At 46.7% G+C, this 12864-nt stretch overlaps 4 non-coding genes and 17 pseudogenes across 4 annotated transcripts; all 21 read right to left on the bottom strand.

The window, feature by feature from the left end:
* Window positions 1-5: 5 nt before the first annotated feature.
* On the bottom strand, window positions 6-124 carry LOC148243665 (5S ribosomal RNA; annotated as a pseudogene).
* A 559-nt stretch (window positions 125-683) lies between these two features.
* Window positions 684-802, bottom strand: LOC148243666 (5S ribosomal RNA). Its single transcript, XR_015814948.1, has one exon. It is a non-coding gene; the product is annotated as a 5S ribosomal RNA (ribosomal RNA).
* A 205-nt stretch (window positions 803-1007) lies between these two features.
* LOC148243667 (5S ribosomal RNA) lies at window positions 1008-1126 on the bottom strand (annotated as a pseudogene).
* A 204-nt stretch (window positions 1127-1330) lies between these two features.
* On the bottom strand, window positions 1331-1449 carry LOC148243668 (5S ribosomal RNA; annotated as a pseudogene).
* A 562-nt stretch (window positions 1450-2011) lies between these two features.
* On the bottom strand, window positions 2012-2129 carry LOC148243669 (5S ribosomal RNA; annotated as a pseudogene).
* Window positions 2130-2338: 209 nt separating this feature from the next.
* On the bottom strand, window positions 2339-2457 carry LOC148243670 (5S ribosomal RNA; annotated as a pseudogene).
* Window positions 2458-2661: 204 nt separating this feature from the next.
* LOC148243671 (5S ribosomal RNA) lies at window positions 2662-2779 on the bottom strand (annotated as a pseudogene).
* Window positions 2780-3015: 236 nt separating this feature from the next.
* On the bottom strand, window positions 3016-3134 carry LOC148243672 (5S ribosomal RNA; annotated as a pseudogene).
* A 206-nt stretch (window positions 3135-3340) lies between these two features.
* Window positions 3341-3459, bottom strand: LOC148243673 (5S ribosomal RNA). The gene has a single exon (XR_015814486.1). It is a non-coding gene; the product is annotated as a 5S ribosomal RNA (ribosomal RNA).
* Window positions 3460-3658: 199 nt separating this feature from the next.
* On the bottom strand, window positions 3659-3777 carry LOC148243674 (5S ribosomal RNA). The gene has a single exon (XR_015815088.1). It is a non-coding gene; the product is annotated as a 5S ribosomal RNA (ribosomal RNA).
* A 563-nt stretch (window positions 3778-4340) lies between these two features.
* On the bottom strand, window positions 4341-4459 carry LOC148243675 (5S ribosomal RNA; annotated as a pseudogene).
* Window positions 4460-5895: 1436 nt separating this feature from the next.
* LOC148243676 (5S ribosomal RNA) lies at window positions 5896-6014 on the bottom strand (annotated as a pseudogene).
* Window positions 6015-6905: 891 nt separating this feature from the next.
* On the bottom strand, window positions 6906-7024 carry LOC148243677 (5S ribosomal RNA; annotated as a pseudogene).
* A 207-nt stretch (window positions 7025-7231) lies between these two features.
* Window positions 7232-7350, bottom strand: LOC148243678 (5S ribosomal RNA; annotated as a pseudogene).
* Window positions 7351-7552: 202 nt separating this feature from the next.
* Window positions 7553-7671, bottom strand: LOC148243679 (5S ribosomal RNA; annotated as a pseudogene).
* Window positions 7672-8552: 881 nt separating this feature from the next.
* On the bottom strand, window positions 8553-8671 carry LOC148243680 (5S ribosomal RNA). Its single transcript, XR_015815372.1, has one exon. It is a non-coding gene; the product is annotated as a 5S ribosomal RNA (ribosomal RNA).
* A 202-nt stretch (window positions 8672-8873) lies between these two features.
* LOC148243681 (5S ribosomal RNA) lies at window positions 8874-8992 on the bottom strand (annotated as a pseudogene).
* Window positions 8993-10261: 1269 nt separating this feature from the next.
* On the bottom strand, window positions 10262-10380 carry LOC148243682 (5S ribosomal RNA; annotated as a pseudogene).
* A 1229-nt stretch (window positions 10381-11609) lies between these two features.
* On the bottom strand, window positions 11610-11728 carry LOC148243683 (5S ribosomal RNA; annotated as a pseudogene).
* A 205-nt stretch (window positions 11729-11933) lies between these two features.
* LOC148243684 (5S ribosomal RNA) lies at window positions 11934-12052 on the bottom strand (annotated as a pseudogene).
* A 561-nt stretch (window positions 12053-12613) lies between these two features.
* Window positions 12614-12732, bottom strand: LOC148243685 (5S ribosomal RNA; annotated as a pseudogene).
* Between the last annotated feature and the right edge of the window lie 132 nt (window positions 12733-12864).

The following is a 12864-nucleotide window of genomic DNA, read 5'->3' on the forward strand; positions in this document are numbered from 1 at the left end:
AAAAATTGGTGCGACACGAGGACTTCCCAGGAGGTCATCCATCAGAGTACTAATCTCGCCCAAGCACACATAACCGCGGAGTTCTGATGGGATCCGGTGAATTAGTGCTGGTATGATCGCACCTGTTTAATTTCGTGCTGCAAATACATAAACTCATTCCCCTTTCTTCCCCCTCCCGTCATTTGTTTCCTTGTGCGTGCGAACTGCACCTCCCAATCTCGTTCTAATATCAAGTAAAATGCCACGGCGCCGTGACTCACATTTGCGAATAAACCTGAGGACCATAATTCAAGTCGCGCGTAACGTCGAAAGAATCATCTGCAAAAAATAGTTGCAACACGAGGACTTCCTAAGAAAATGGGTGAAATATAAGTACTTCGCAGGAGGTCACCCATCCGAGTACTTTTCTCGCCCAAGCACCCTTAACTGCGGAGTTCTGATAGAATCCGTTACATTAGTGCTGGTATGATCCCTCATGTTTCATTATGCACTGCAAATACATACACTCTTTCTCCTTTCATCCCCCCTCCCGTCATTTCTTTCCTTGTGCGTGCACTCTGCATCTCTCTTTCTCGTTCTAATATCAAGTAATATGCCCCGGCACCGTGACTCACCTTTACAAATGAACCAGCAGTTTATAATTCCATTCGCGCGTAACGTCGAACAACCCATCCGAAAAAAAATAGGTGCAACACGAGCGCTTCCCAAATGGTCACCCATCCGAGTACTACCCTCGCCCAAGCACACTTAACTGCGGAGTTCTGATGGGATCCGGAGCTTTAGTGCTGGTTTGATCGCACCTGTTTAATTTCGCGCTGCAAATACATACACTCCTTCTCCTTTCTTCCCCTCCCATCATTTGTTTCCTTGTGCGTTCACACTTCACCTCTCATTCTCGTTCTAATATCGACTAAAATGCCCCTGCTTCATGACTCACATTTGCGTATAAACCAGCGGACCATAGTTCCAGACGCGCGTAACGTCGAACGACCCGTCTGAAAAAAAAATTAGTACGACAAGAGGACTTCACAGGAGGTCACCCATCCGAGTACTAATCTCGCCCAAGCACACTAAACTGCGGAGTTTTGATGGGATCCGATGCATTAGTGCTGGTATGATCGCACCTGTTTCATTTCGTGCTGAAAATACATACACTCCTTCTCCTTCCCTCCCCCTCCCCTCAATTGTTTCCTTGTGCGTTCACACTGCACCTCTCATTCTCGTTCTAATATCGATAAAATGCCCCTGCTTCTTGACTCACAATTGCGTATAAACCAGCGGACCCAAGTTCCAGTCGCGCGTAACGTCGAACGACCCGTCTGAAAAAAAATTGGTGCGACACAAGGACTTCCCAGGAGGTCACCCATCCGAGTACTACTCTCGTCCAAGCACACTTAATTGCGGAGTTCTGATGGGATCCGGTGCATTAGTGCTGGTATGATCGCACCCCTTTAATTCCACGCTGCAAATACATAAACTCCTTCTCCTTTCTTCCCCCTCCCATCATTTGTTTCCTTGTGCGTGCGCACTGCACCTCCCGTGCTCGTTCTAATATCAAGTAAAATGCTACGGTGCCGTGACTCACATTTGCGAATAAACCTGAGGACCATAATTCAAGTCGCGCGTATCGTCGAAAGAATCATCTGCAAAAAAATGGGTGCAACACGAGGACTTCCTGAGAAAATGGGTGAAATATAAGGAATTCGCATGAGGTCACCCATCCTAGTGCTACTCTCGCCCAAGCACCCTTAACTTGTGGAGTTCTGATAGAATCCGTTGCATTGGTGCTAGTATGATTGCTGATGTTTCATTCTGCGCTGTACATACATACACATTTTCTCCCTCCATCCCCCCTCCCGTCATTTGTTTCCTTCTGCGTGCACTCTGCATCTCTCCTTCTCGTTCTAATAACGATTAAAATGCCCCTGCTTCTTGACTCACATTTGCGTATAAACCAGTGGACCCTTGTTCCAGTCGCGCGTAACGTCGAACGACCCGTCTAAAAAAAAAATTAGTGCGACACAAGGACTTCGCAGGAGGTCACCCATCCGAGTACTACTCTCGCCCAAGCACCTTTAACTGCGAGTTCTGATGTGATCCTGTGCATTAGTGCTGGTATGATCGCACCTGTTTAATTTTGCGCTGCAAATACATAAATTCCTTCCCCTTTCTTCCCCCTCCCGTCATTTGTTTCCTTGTGCGTGCGCACTGCACCTCTCGTTCTCGTTCAAATATCAAGTAAAATGCCACGGCGCCGTGACTCACATTAGCGAATAAATCTGCGGACCATAATTAAAGTTGCGCGTAACGTCGAACGGCACATCTGAAAAAAAGAAAATGGGTGCAACACGAGAACTTCCCAGGAGGTAACCCATCATTGTACTACTTTCGCCAAAGCACACTTAACTGCAGAGTTCTGATGGGATCCGGTGCATTTGTGCTGGTGTGACCGCACCTGTTTAATTTCGTGCCGAAAATACATACACTCCTTCTTCCCTCCCCCCCTCCCATCATTTGTTTCCTTGTGCGTTCACACTGCACATCTCATTCTCGTTCTAATATCTATTAAAATGCCCCTGATTCTTGACTCACATTTGCATATAAACCAGCGGACCATAGTTTCAGTCGCGCGTAACGTCGAACGACCCATCTGAAAAAAGATTGTTGCGATACGAGGACTTTCCAAGAGGTCACCCATCCGAGTATTACTCTCGCCCAAGCACACTTAACTGCAGAGTTCTGATGGGATCCAGTGCATTAGTGCGGGTATGATGCCACTTGTTTAATTTTGCGCTTCAAATACATACACTCTTTCTCTTTTCTTCCTCCTCCCGTCATTTGTTTCCTTGTGCGTGCGCACTGCACCTCCCGTACTCCTTCTAATATCAAGTAAAATGACACGGCGCCGTGACTCACATTTGCGAATAAACCTGCGGACCATAAATCAAGTCGCCCGTAACGTCGAAAGAATCATCTGCAAAAAGATGGGTGCAACACGAAGATCTCCCAAGAAAATGGGTGAAATATAAGGACTTCGCAGGAGGTCACCCATCCGAGTACTTTTCTCGCCCAAGCACCCTTAACTGCGGAGTTCTGATAGAATCCGTTGCATTAGTGCTGGTATGATCCCTCACGTTTCATTCCGCACTGCAAATACATACATTCTTTCTCATTCCATTCCCCCTCCCGTTATTTGTTTTCTTGTGCGTGCACTCTGCATCTCTCTTTCTCGTTCTAATATCAAGTAATATGCCCCGGCACCGTGACTCACCTTTGCAAATGAACCAGCGGTTTATAATTCCATTCGCGCGTAACGTCTAACAACCCATCCGAAAAAAAATAGGTGCAACACGAGGGCTTCCCAGGTGGTCACCCATCCGAGTACTACCCTCGCCCAAGCACACTTGACTGCGGAGTTCTGATGGGATCCGGAGCTTTAGTGCTGGTATGATCGCACCTATTTAATTTTCCGCTGTAAATACATACACTCCTTCTCCTTTCTTCCCCCTCCCATCATTTGTGGCGTTCACACTTCACCTCTCATTCTCGTTCTAATAGCGATTAAAATGCCCCTGCTTCTTGACTCACATTTGCGTATAATCCAGCGGACCCTAGTTCCAGACGCGCGTAACGTCGAACAACCCGTCTGAAAAAAAAATTGGTGCGACATGAGGACTTCCCATGAGGTCACCCATCCGAGTACTAATCTCGCCCAAGCACACTTAACTGCGGAGTTCTGATGGGATCCGGTGCATTAGTGCTGGTATGATCGCACCGGTTTAATTTCGCGCTGCAAATACATAAACTCCTTCTCCTTTCTTCCCCCTCCCGTCATTTGTTTCCTTGTGCGTGCGCACTGCATCTCTCGTTCTCGTTTAAATATCAAGTAAAATGCCACAGCACCGTAACTAACATTTGCAAATAAATTTGTGGACCATACTTAAAGTCGCGCGTAACGTCGAACGGCACATCTGAAAAAAAGAAAATGGGTGCAACACGAGGACTTCACAAGAAAATGGGTGAAATATAAGGACTTCGCAGGAGGTAACCCACGCTAGTACTACTCTAGCCCAAGCACCCTTACCTACGGAGTTCTGATAGAATCCGTTGCATTAGTGCTGGTATGATCGCACATGTTTCATCTCGTGCTGAAAATACATACACTCCTTCTCCTTCTCTCCCCCTCCCATCAATTGTTTCCTTGTGCGTTCACACTTCACCTCTCATTCTCGTTCTAATATCGATTAAAATGTCTCTGCTTCTTGACTCACATTTGCGTATAAACCAGCGGACCCTAATTCCAGTCGCGCGTAACGTCGAACGACCCGTCTAAAAAAAAATTGGTGCGACATGAGGACTTCCAAAGAGGTCACCCATCCGAGTACTACTCTCGCCCAAGCACACTTAACTGCGGAGTTCTGATGGGATCGGGTGCATTAGTGCTGGAATGATTGCACCTGTTTAATTTCGCGCTGCAAATACATAAACTCATTCCCCTTTCGTCCCCCTCCCGTCATTTGTTTCCTTGTGCGTGCGCACTGTAGCTCCCGTTCTCGTTCTAATATCAAGTAAAATACTACAGCGCCGTGACTCACATTTGCGAATAAACCTGAGGACCATAATTCAAGTCGCGCGTAATGTCGAAAGAATCATCTGCAAAAAAATGGGTACAACACGAGGACTTCCTAAGAAAATGGGTGAAATATATGGACTTCGCAGGAGGTCACCCATCCTAGCGCTACTCTCGCCCAAGCACCCTTAACTTGCGGAGTTCTGATAGAATCCGTTGCATTGGTGCTGGTATGATTGCTCATGTTTCATTCTGCGCTGCAAATACATACACTTTTTCTCCCTCCATCCCCCCTCCCGTCATTTGTTTCCTTGTGCGTGCACTCTGCATCTCTCCTTCTCGTTCTAATATCGATTAAAATGCCCCTGCTTCTTGACTCACATTTGCAGAGTTCTGATGGGATCCGGTGCATTAGTGCTGGTATGATCGCACCAAATTAATTTCGCGCTGCATATAGATAAATTCCTTCCCCTTTCTTCCCCCTCCTGTCATTTGTTTCCTTGTGCGTGCGCACTGCACCTCTCGTTCTCATTCAAATATCAAGTAAAATGCCACGGCGCCGTGACTCACATTTGCGAAAAAATCTCCGGACCATAATTAAAGTCGCGCGTAACGTCGAACAGCACATCTGAAAAAAAGAAAACGGGTGTAACACAAGAACGTCCCAGGAGGTAACCCATCATTGTACTACTTTCGCCAAAGCACACTTAACTGCGGAGTTCTGATGGGATTCGGTGCATTTTTGCTGGTATGATCGCACTTGTTTAATTTTGCGCTGCAAATACATAAACTCCTTTTCCTTTCTTCCCCCTCCCGTCATTTGTTTCCTTGTGCGTGCGCACTGCACCTCTCGTTCTCGTTCAAATATAACGTAAAATGCCATGGTGCCGTGACTCACATTTGCGAATAAATCTGCGGATCATAGTTAAAGTCGCGCGTAACGTCGAACGACACCTCTGAAAAAAAGAAAATGGGTGCAACACGAGGACTTCACAAGAAAATTGGTGAAATATAAGGACTTCGCAGGAGGTAACCCACGCTAGTACTACTCTCGCGCAAGCACCCTTACCTACGGAGTTCTGATAGAATCCGTTGCATTAGTGCTGGTATGATCGCACCTGTTTCATTTCGTGCTGAAAATACATACACTCCTTCTCCTTCCCTCCCCCTCCCATCAATTGTTTCCTTGTGCGTTCACACTGCACCTCTCCTTCTCGTTCTAATATCGATTAAAATGGCCCTGCTTCTTGACTCACATTTGCGTATAAACCAGCGGACCCCAGTTCCAGTCGCGCGTAACGTCGAACGACCCGTCTGAAAAAAAATTTGTGCGACACGAGGACTTCCCAGGATGTCACCCATGCGAGTACTACTCTCGCCCAAGCACACTTAACTGCGGAGTTCTGATGAGATCCGGTGCATTAGTGCTGGTATGATCGCACTCGTTTAATTCCGCGCTGCAAATACATAAACTCCTTCTCCTTTCTTCCCCCTCCCGTCATTTGTTTCCTTGTGCGTGCGCACTGCACCTCTCATTCTCGTTCAAATATCAAGTAAAATGCCACGGCGCCGTGACTCACATTTGCGAAAAAATCTCCGGACCATAATTAAAGTCGCGCGTAACGTCGAACAGCACATCTGAAAAAAAGAAAACGGGTGTAACACAAGAACGTCCCAGGAGGTAACCCATCATTGTACTACTTTCGCCAAAGCACACTTAACTGCGGAGTTCTGATGGGATTCGGTGCATTTTTGCTGGTATGATCGCACTTGTTTAATTTTGCGCTGCAAATACATAAACTCCTTTTCCTTTCTTCCCCCTCCCGTCATTTGTTTCCTTGTGCGTGCGCACTGCACCTCTCGTTCTCGTTCAAATATAACGTAAAATGCCATGGTGCCGTGACTCACATTTGCGAATAAATCTGCGGATCATAGTTAAAGTCGCGCGTAACGTCGAACGACACCTCTGAAAAAAAGAAAATGGGTGCAACACGAGGACTTCACAAGAAAATTGGTGAAATATAAGGACTTCGCAGGAGGTAACCCACGCTAGTACTACTCTCGCGCAAGCACCCTTACCTACGGAGTTCTGATAGAATCCGTTGCATTAGTGCTGGTATGATCGCACCTGTTTCATTTCGTGCTGAAAATACATACACTCCTTCTCCTTCCCTCCCCCTCCCATCAATTGTTTCCTTGTGCGTTCACACTGCACCTCTCCTTCTCGTTCTAATATCGATTAAAATGGCCCTGCTTCTTGACTCACATTTGCGTATAAACCAGCGGACCCCAGTTCCAGTCGCGCGTAACGTCGAACGACCCGTCTGAAAAAAAATTTGTGCGACACGAGGACTTCCCAGGATGTCACCCATGCGAGTACTACTCTCGCCCAAGCACACTTAACTGCGGAGTTCTGATGAGATCCGGTGCATTAGTGCTGGTATGATCGCACTCGTTTAATTCCGCGCTGCAAATACATAAACTCCTTCTCCTTTCTTCCCCCTCCCGTCATTTGTTTCCTTGTGCGTGCGCACTGCACCTCTCATTCTCGTTCAAATATCAAGTAAAATGCCACGGCGCCGTGACTCACATTTGCGAATAAATCTGCGGACCATAATTAAAGTCGCGCGTAACGTCGAACGACACATGTGAAAAAAAAAATGGGTGTAACACGAGAACTTCCCAGGAGGTAAACCATCATTGTACTACTTTCGCCAAAGCACACATAACTGCGGAGTTCTGATGGGATTCGGTGCATTTATGCTGGTATGATCGCACCTGTTTAATTTCGCGCTGCAAATACATAAACTCCTTCTCCTTTCTTCCCCCTCCAGTCATTTGTTTCCTTGTGACTGCACCTCTCGTTCTAGTTCAAATATCAGGTAAAATGCCACGGTGTCGTGACTCACATTTGTAAATAAATCTGCGGACCATAATTAAAGTCGCGCGTAACGTCGAACGGCACATCTGAAAAAAAGAAAATGGGTGCAACACGAGAACCTCCCAGGAGGTAACCCATCATTGTACTACTTTCGCCAAAGCACACTTAACTGCGGAGTTCTGATGGGATCCGGTGAATTTGTGTGGGTGTGACCTCACCTGTTTAATTTCATGCTGAAAATACATACACTCCTTCTTCCCTCCCCCCCTCCCATCATTTGTTTCCATGTGCGTTCACACTGCACCTCTCCTTCTCGTTCTAATATCGATTAAAATGCCCCTGATTCTTGACTCACATTTGCGTATAAACCAGCGGACCATAGTTCCAGTCGCGCGTAACGTCGAACGACCCATCGAAAAAAAATTGTTGCGATACGAGGACTTCCCAAGAGGTCACCCATCCGAGTACTACTCTTGCCAAAGCAGACTTAACTGCAGAGTTCTGATAGGATCCAGTGCATTAGTGCTGGTATGATGCCACTTGTTTAATTTTGCGCTTCAAATACATACACTCATTCTCTTTTCTTCTTCATCCGTCATTTGTTTCCTTGTGCGTGCGCACTGCACCTCCCATACTCGTTCTAATATCAAGTAAAATGCCATGGCGCCGAGACTCACATTTGCAAATAAACCTGCGGACCATAAATCAAGTCGCGCGTAACGTCGAAAGAATCATCTGCAAAAAGACGGGTGCAACACGAGGACCTCCCAAGAAAATGGGTGAAATATAAGGACTTCGCAGGAGGTCACCCATCCGAGTACTTTTCTCGCCCAAGCACCCTTAACTGCGGAGTTCTGATAGAATCTGTTGTATTAGTGCTGGTATGATCCCTCATGTTTCATTCTGCATTGCAAATACATACACTCTTTCTCCTTCCATCCCCCCTCCCGTCATTTGTTTCCTTGTGCGTGCGCACTGCACCTCTCGTTCTCGTTCAAATATCAAGTAAAATGCCACGGCGCCGTGACTCACCTTTGCAAATGACCCAGCGGTTTATAATTCCATTCGTGCGTAACGTCGAACAACCCATCTGAAAAAAAATAGGTGCAACACGAGGGCTTCCCAGGTGGTCACCGATCCGAGTACTACTCTCGCCCAAGCACTCTTAACTGCGGAGTTCTGATGGGATCCGGGGCTGTAGTGCTGGTATGATCGCACCTGTTTAATTTCGCACTGCAAATACATACACTCTTCCTTTCTTCCCCCTCCCGTCATTTGTTTCCTTGTGCGTTCACACTTCACCTCTCATTCTCATTCCAATATCGATTAAAATGCCCCTGCTTCTTGACTCACATTTGCGTATAAACCAGCGGACCCTAATTCCAGACGCGCGTAACGTCGAACAACCCGTCTGAAAAAAAATTGGTGCAACACGAGGACTACCCAAGAGGTCACCCATCCGAGTACTAATCTCACCCAAGCACACTTCACTGCGGAGTTCTGATGGGATCCGGTGCATTAGTGCTGGTATGATCGCACCTGTTTAATTTCGTGCTGCAAATACATAAACTCATTCCCCTTTCTTCCCCCTCCCGTCATTTGTTTCCTTGTGCGTGCGCACTGCACCTCCTTTTCTCGTTCTAATATCAAGTAAAATGCTACAGCGCCGTGACTCACATTTGCGAATAAACTTGAGGACCATAATTCAAGTCGCGTGTAACATCGAAAGAATCATCAGCAAAAAAATGGGTGCAACACGAGGACTTCACAAGAAAATGGGTGAAATATAAGGACTTCCCAGGAGGTAACCCATGCTAGTACTACTCTCGCCAAAGCACCCTTACCTACGGAGTTCTGATAGAATCCGTTGTATTAGTGCTGGTATGGTCGCAGCTGTTTAATTTTGCGCTGCAAATACATAAACTCTTTCCCCTTTCTTCCCCCTCCCGTAATTTGTTTCCTTGTGCGTGTGCACTGCACCTCCCGTTCTCGTTCTAATATCAAGTAAAATGGTACAGCGCCGTGACTCACATTTGCGAATAAACCTGAGGACCATAATTCAAGTCGCGCGTAACGTCGAAAGAATCATCTGCAAAAAAATGGGTGCAATACGAGGACTTCAAAAGAAAATGGGTGAAATATAAGGACTTCCCAGGAGGTAACCCATGCTAGTACTACTCTCGCCCAAGCACCCTTACCTACGGAGTTCTGATAGAATCTGATGCGTTAGTGCTGGTATGATCGCACCTGTTTCATTCCGCGCTGTAAATACATACACTCCTTCTCTTTTCTTCCTCCTCCCGTTATTTGTTTCCTTGTGCGTGCGCACTGCACCTCCCGTGCTCGTTCTAATATCAAGTAAAATGCTACGGTGCCGTGACTCACATTTGTGAATAAACCTGAGGATCATAATTCAAGTCGCGCGTATCGTCGAAAGAATCATCTGCAAAAAAATGGGTGCAACACGAGGACTTCATAGGAAAATGGGTGAAATATAAGGACTTTGTAGGAGGTCACCCATCCTAGTGCTTCTCTCGCCCAAGCACCCTTAACCTGCGGAGTTCTGATAGAATCCGTTGCATTGGTGCTGGTATGATTGCTCATGTTTCATTCTGCACTGCAAATACATACACTTTTTCTCCCTCCATCCCCCCTCCCGTCATTTATTTCCTTGTGCGTGCACTCTGCATCTCTTTTTCTCGTTCTAATATCAATTAAAATGCCCCTGCTTCTTGACTCACATTTGCGTATAAACCAGCGGACCCTAGTTCCAGTCGCGCGTAACGTCGAACGACCCGTCTGAAAAAAAATTGGTGTGACACGAGAACTTCCCAGGATGTAACCCATCCGAGTACTACTCTCGCCCAAGCACACTTAACTGCGGAGTTCTGATGGGATCCGGTGCATTAGTGCTGGTATGATCGCACCAGTTTAATTTCCCGCTGAAAATACATAAACTCCTTCTCCTTTCTTCCCCCTCCCGTCATTTGTTTCCTTGTGCGTGCGCACTTCACCTCCCGTGCTCGTTCTAATATCAAGTAAAATGCTACAGTGCTGTGACTCACATTTGCGAATAAACCTGAGGACCATAATTCAAGTCGCGCGTATCGTCGAAAGAATCATCTGCAAAAAAATGGGTGCAACACGAGGACTTCCTAAGAAAATGGGTGAAATATAAGGACTTCGCCGGAGGTCACCCATCCTAGTGCTACTCTCGCCCAAGCACCCTTAACTTGCGGAGTTCTGATAGAATCCGTTGCATTGGTACTGGTATGATTGCTCATGTTTCATTCTGCGCTGCAAATACATACACTTTTTCTCCCTTCATCCCCCCTCCCGTCATTTGTTTCCTTGTGCGTGCACTCTGCATCTCTCCTTCTCGTTCTAATATCGATTAAAATGCCCCCGCTTCTTGACTCACATTTGCGTATGAACCAGGGGACCCTAGTTCCAGTCGCGCGACCCGTCTAAAAAAAAAATTAGTGCGACACGAGGACTTCCCAAGAGGTCACCCATCCGAGTACTACTCTTGCCAAAGCAGACTTAACTGCAGAGTTCTGATAGGATCCAGTGCATTAGTGCTGGTATGATGCCACTTGTTTAATTTTGCGCTTCAAATACATACACTCATTCTCTTTTCTTCCTCATCCGTCATTTGTTTCCTTGTGCGTGCGCACTGCACCTCCCGTACTCGTTCTAATATCAAGTAAAATGCCACGGCGCCGTGACTCACATTTGCGAATAAACCTGCGGACCATAAATCAAGTCGCGCGTAACGTCGAAAGAATCATCTGCAAAAAGATGGGTGCAAGACGAGGACCTCCCAAGAAAATGGGTGAAATATATGGACTTCGCAGGAGGTCACCCATCCGAGTACTTTTCTCGCCCAAGCACCCTTAACTGCGGAGTTCTGATAGAATCCGTTGCATTAGTGCTGGTATGATCCCTCATGTTTCATTCTGCACTGCAAATACATACACTCTTTCTCCTCCCATCCCCCCTCCCGTCATTTGTTTCCTTGTGCGTGCACTCTGCATCTCTCTTTCTCGTTCTAATATCAAGTAATATGCCCCGGCACCGTGACTCACCTTTGCAAATGAACCAGCAGGTTTATAATTCCATTCGCGCGTAACGTAGAACAACTCATCCGAAAAAAAATAGGTGCAACACGAGGGCTTCCCAGGTGGTCACCCATCCGAGTATTACCCTGGCCCAAGCGCACTTAACTGCGGAGTTTTGATGGGATCCGTAGCTTTAGTGCTTGTATGATCGCACCTGTTTAATTTCGCGCTGCAAATACATACACTCCTTCTCCTTTCTTCCCCCTCCCGTCATTTGTTTCCTTGTGCGTTCACACTTCACCTCTCATTCTCGTTCTAATATCGATTAAAATGCCCCTGCTTCTTGACTCACATTTGCGTATAAACCAGCGGACCCTAGTTCCAGACGCGCGTAACGTCGAACAACCCGTCTGAAAAAAAATTGGTGCGACACGAGGACTTCCTAGGAGGTCACCCATCCGAGTACTAATATCGCCCAAGCACACTTAACTGCGGAGTTCTAATGGGATCCGGTGCATTAGTGCTGTTATGATCGCACCTGTTTAATTTTGCGCTGCAAATACATAAACTCATTCTCCTTTCTTCCCCCTCTCGCCATTTGTTTCCTTGTGCGTGCGCACTGCACCTCCCGTGCTCGTTCTAATATCAAGTAAAATGCTACGGTGCCGTGACTCACATTTACGAATAAACCTGAGGACCATAATTCAAGTCCAGCATATCGTCGAAAGAATCATCTGCAAAAAAATGGGTGCAACACGAGGACTTCCTAAGAAAATGGGTGAAATATAAGGACTTCGTAGGAGGTAACCCATGCTAGTACTACTCTCGCCCAAGCACCCCTAACTTGCGGAGTTCTGATAGAATCCGTTGCATTGGTGCTGGTATGATCGCACCTGTTTCATTCTGCCCTGCAAATACATACAGTTTTTCTCCCTCCATCCCCCCTCCTGTCATTTGTTTCCTTGTGCGTTCACACTGCACCTCTCCTTCTCGTTCTAATATCGATTAAAATGCCCCTGCTTCTTGACTCACATTTGCGTATAAACCAGCGGACCCTTGTTACAGTCGCGCGTAAAGTCGAAGGACCCGTCTGAAAAAAAATTGGTGCGACACAAGGACATCCCAAGAGGTCACCCATCCGAGTACTAATCTAGCCCAAGCACACTTAACTGCGGAGTTCTGACGGGATCCGGTGCATTAGTACTGGTATGATCGCACCTGTTTAATTTCGCTCTGCAAATACATAAACTCCTTCTCCTTTCTTCCCCCTCCCGTCATTTGTTTCCTTGTGCGTGCGCACTGCACCTCTCGTTGTCGTTCAAATGTCATGTAAAATGCCACGGCGCCTTGAC

Source organism: Carica papaya, chromosome 8, assembly GCF_054855325.1.
Source record: "Carica papaya isolate Zhongbai chromosome 8, ASM5485532v1, whole genome shotgun sequence".
NCBI lineage: Eukaryota > Viridiplantae > Streptophyta > Magnoliopsida > Brassicales > Caricaceae > Carica > Carica papaya.